Source organism: Leucoraja erinacea, chromosome 2 (assembly GCF_028641065.1).
Source record: "Leucoraja erinacea ecotype New England chromosome 2, Leri_hhj_1, whole genome shotgun sequence".
Lineage (NCBI taxonomy): Eukaryota > Metazoa > Chordata > Chondrichthyes > Rajiformes > Rajidae > Leucoraja > Leucoraja erinaceus.
In genome coordinates this window covers 82,862,034-82,867,328 of record NC_073378.1, presented here as the reverse complement: position 1 = coordinate 82,867,328, position 5,295 = coordinate 82,862,034, and positions in this window count along the sequence as shown.

Sequence of the window (5,295 nt, the reverse complement as noted above, 5' to 3'; positions counted from 1 at the left end):
GGGGTGTGTAATTGTTTTCTTAGGTAGATATATTCTGGGTGGGTAAATATTAAGCTTTTGACACAGCCAGAGAAATACAAGGACTGCTAAGCAGGCAAAAGGTGCAGAGATGAATCGTCAATTCCTCAGAATTCTTTTTAAACTGCTAGAACTGAGAATGGTTTCTGCGAAATGGAGAGATCCTTAGATCGTATAGATACAGCAGCCACTTCATCGGCCAGCAAAGGCAAGATCCGACGTTAAACAGCAAGTGGTTTACACTTCCAAGAATACAGGTCTAGCACAAGAAGTCTGAACAAAGAAGCCTATTTTCAGCCAGCACTTATAACTGAGCGATATTCACGGATCAAAAGTTATAACTACAATAAATTTAAAGACAAGGCCAACGAAAACAGATGTCTTATAGAGCAGAATAGAGCTAAGCATCAGTTAAACTTCACCATGTAGGTAAGATATTATTTAATTGTCTTATTTTACAGAAGTGATGAGGTCAATACTTAGCTCATAGCAAACTAGCAGATAACTGTTTTGAATTTGCTAGGAAATATAGTACAATGTGTGGGAATTTCTTTACACCGTATTCTCTGTGGAAGATCATGCACAAAACGAATGGTTGCTTTGTGCCCGACTAATAACCTTTTCTGTGCCATTTAAGGTTTTAGTATCTCAAAATGGGTGTTGATTGTCCACTGGACCTTAGAGCTGCCAGACTTGATTCCACATGTGATCAGAAACATCCTCAGCCAGCATCTGACTTATGTCAACTGGTCTGATCTGCACTAAAACTGAAATCACAGTGGTGAGGGCAGTGATCTTGGCTATAAGCCACATGATGAGTTTTGTTCTCTGCTGAAGTAGGTAAGTATATGGAACTGAATAGTATGTTAACATTGATTTTAAAATACCTGAGCTTCACACCTGGTGAATTTTCCTATAAATGTTGTCCCATGATCTATCTGAATTTGTTGGCATTTGGTGAAGTACATTTAATAATGTTAGGATTAGCTTTTAATCTTTTGTTATTTATTAAAATAAAATTCATGGATAATGTTTGAGGATGGGACATTTTGCTAGCTTGTCATCACTATTCTTGGGTTTTGTGTTCCCTGTGAGCATCAAATGGTTATACTGGAACATTTTTTGTGCAACATTATATCAAATTTTGCCAGAATGCCAGGTTAACTGGATATTTTATTTTGCCAGAAATAAATGATGTGGCATGCATGATTTTTTTTTTTGAAATGATGGACAACCTGAGCAGACAAATTACTTCCCCTTGTGAAAAGTCCTTAATCTTGCAACAGAATATATTTAATGAGTGGTATCGAAAGTTTATTTACTTGAAAATAAATGTTCTGTAACACAGGTTCTGCTTATTGTCTGCTTTGACCGACACGGAACCCAAGTAGATAAACATTTTTAGATATTTGGTTCATTCGCAACATTGGATATTTTCAGGAATGGCAACTTGGATTTATTTGATGGTATCCAGCTGTAAAATGTGTTGCGGTTAGTGGGAGTGGATAGATTTATCGGTGTTTCATGTTGCTCGTTTTATTCTCCTGTGAATGATCATCAAGCACACCCTAGTAGGCTGAAATTTGAAGAGTTTCTGTATCTTTGTTAGTTGATGGCCTAGTTTTGATATTTCCAGAAAAATATGGGGAAAAGAGGAAGCTTGATCATTTGCCTCTACGGTGGTTGAAATCTGGAACACATGAGGCTAGTTGGTGGATGCAGATACTGTCAACAGTTTAGTATTTAGATGGACACGTGAAGTGCCATGCCATAGAGAATGCTTCAAGCTGAATACTGGAAAATGGGATTAGTATAGTCAAAGGGACTGTTTCCGTGCTGTCTAATTATATATTTTTAAACCACAGAAAAATAACTTAAAACTTCTGCAATTAAATTTAATACTGCCTAAGAAAGTTTCAGGAATTTAGTTTTTTGAGGTTAAAATGTGATACTTTGAAAAGAAATAGGATTGGATTTGAAAATTTGGCAAAAAATGGGTTGGGTTGCAATGGCTAAATAGACCTCTTTATTGGCTTTTGTTCAGTAGTGGTGCAATAGTTTTACTGAGCCGTACTGGTTACTCAAACAGCATGTGCCAATTGGGGTGTTCATTTGGGAACAAATCTAGTCTCAGGATAATTTTTAATCGGAAATCCCATGAGTGATGCTAGTTGGATCTTATGTGAATCATTTGAAGAGGAGTTATTTTAATTCATTCGTTTTTGATTTGTTTATTTTCAGCATTATTTCTGTGGATATGGAACTTACATTTGGATTGTTTCTTTTCTTTCTACCTTTGCAGGATCCGATACGGAACAGTGGATCATGAACATTTTTGGCAAGGAAGCCGAGTTGTGTGAATTAATTGCTTTGCATTCAGTGACAGGCTTTAAAGATGGTTTTGACCTGTCTAATCTGCTTAGTTTCTCATACAGCAGGCCTGCCATCCTTGGAACTAGTATGAATTTTTAAACCATAGTCCAAAATTGTGCACAATATGTCAAGTATAACCTCACAAAGGTCGTGTATGATTGCAGTAAAACATCTTTACTCCATGTTTTGAAATGCTGCTGTGATAAAAAGCCATCAGCTTTTCTGATTGCTTTAACATCTGCATGTTGGCTTTAAGTGAGTTTACAGGAATACATTGGACCCTTTGAACATCAGTATTACCCAGTCTATTTATAGTTTATATTACCTACTTTTCTACTATGTGCTCAAAAGGAGCTGCCCTACATCTTGGTAATGGTAGTTTTTGCCAAACCAGACTGTCTATATTCTCCTTGAAGGCATCCTCCCAATTCTCAGTTCCATCTAATTTTGTATTCATCCACAAACTTGGAAATAAGTTTAAACATTGCTAAATTGTTGGTAGATTATAAATAACTGGTACTCAAGCACTCAGATTATAAATAACTGGTATTCGAGTGTAGTTCACCCCCCCCCCCCCCCCCCCCCCCCCCCCCCCCCCCCCCACTTCACTGCCAGCCAATTTGAGAGCTGTTTGTTACGTTTCTCATTTCTGTCTGATGAAATTAATTAGTACTTCATTGTCTGAAAGATACTCTGACCATTGTTCGAAAATACATCAGATGTAGCCAAAAAACTTAAGATGTAGATGCAAATTTTGTGGCCGAACATGTTTGATTTTTTTGAAATTGGAAAACTGAAACCTTTGTGTTCATATCCATGTTTAGTTCTGTCCTCTAACAGCTGGTAAATGGCATAGTGGTATTTGGAGCAAATGTGGAAAGGTTAATGGTGAATAAAAGCCGCGGACGGATGATTGTGCTTCCAGTACTGGTGAGATTGTTGCATAAGTTCTGGATGAACCATTAAGAGTTGATGGGGCATTCGTGCATTAAAAAAAATCTGGGTTTTAAGGCCATCTTACTCTGCCAATTAGAAGAACAAAGGAATGGATCTGTGAGAGCCAGACATGTCTACTTGGTTGGTATATGATTAGAAAATATGGCAATGGGTCAAATTAGCTTACAACTCTTCACTTGTGTAAAACGTAAAATTCAAATCAACAATATCGGGGTTTTTTTTAAGTAATAGACTGCAATGTTTAAATTATACATGGATTTATTGGTCAAAGTATATAATACCAATGCAGTGGTGCCACAAGAAACAAAGTTATGTGTACTTTGCAAGGGTGTCTTGTATTCGGTTTTTATCACAAAGCTTTTATGGTGCTAGTTGCAAAGTAGATCTGCAAGGATATTGCCAGGGCTGGAGAAACTTTGGAGAACCACAAGCATAGGAGAAGCTGGGTATATTTGAAGTGTTTCTTTTGGAGCAAAGAAAACTGAAAACAAATCTAATTAGCATGTATAGAATTATAAAAGTTGGGTAATGATGGAGCATTAATAGAACAATTAGAGGAGAATCGAAGAATACTTCACCCGAGGAGGTCAAGACCTTGTAACTTAAGGTGGTGGAGGAAGAACTATTAATACTTAAAAATGCCAGGTATATGTACTAGCTGCACAACATTGGATGTTATGACTTAACAGCTGAGAATTAGTAAACCTTTGTTTAACATGGAAATGGGCCAAATGGCCACTGCTCTGATACTGTGTGTCATCAACATGTTTGAAACTGGCAGTGCAATAGGCTTGCGTCATATCGATTAGTTACAACCTTGTGTCCTGATTTCCTTTAGTAGTTTGGAAGAGTGCTTTTTATATTCCTGGGCTGAGGGGAAGATTTGGGCTAGTATAGAATAACAATAATTGCCAAGGAGATTTGGATGTCAAGAGTAAGGCCACGTGATGTTGGAAGTGAGAGGTGACCATGATTGTGAGCAAAGGTATTCCAAATGGGAATTCAAGGGAGAACAGGAGAGGATTGAACCTTGTGAGCAGAAAATATTTTATGCCTGTGGGATTTTGAAGACTCCTGCACAAATCCATTTATTGTGCTGCTAACATAGGATTGCATTTCACAATAGATGGCATCTACAATGTCAATATTGTTGCTATTATGCTGAAATCTTTACCTATGCTATAAGATATAGTGTACTTGTGCATCCCATTAACTAGTAATTTTCCGGTCTTAATTCAATAAATCTAAGACTGCACCACAGCAACTAGTGATCTTAACCGGAAATTAAAAAAATTCTGAGAGTTGGAACTATTGACCATTTTTTAATGGGAGTTGCATGTAATATTAAACTAACATTTCCATTATCTTTAAACAATTTTACTCAAATTGTCCTTTTTAACATCTCATTTCTTATTCTAAATGTTTGACTCACTTGATTATACCTATTATAATCTTGATTTTTTTTTACCTAGGTCTGGCATGACATACTTTCAAGTAAATGATAATCCCAGTATATGCTGAGGAATGTAAACAAAATGGGCCTCTGTCATTGAATTGTATGTGAATTCCAGCAACAGTATAGTAACAGGTCTGATGCATGTCACTCAGTAAATCTTCGAATTGCTGCATGTGCAGCATCATTGTGGAACTTCTGTTGCAGAGAAATTCCATTCATATTTAGTGTACTAAACGTGTTTAGAACTAATGCCAAATCAGATTGTCATTAAAAATAATGTAAAATTGGACAATCTCCAATGTTAAATCGTTTTCAGCTGGTTTACACACAGATATAAGCCCTTAAACTAGGCTTGTAGAATTCTCTGTGGGAGCAAATTCAGTCTAGTGCAGTTTCCAACTCTTCTGAGCAGCCTTCAGGGAAGCACATAATTTTTGAAGACTAGAAATAAACTGCTGGAGGGAGTCAGTAGGTCAGGCAACATCTGTGGA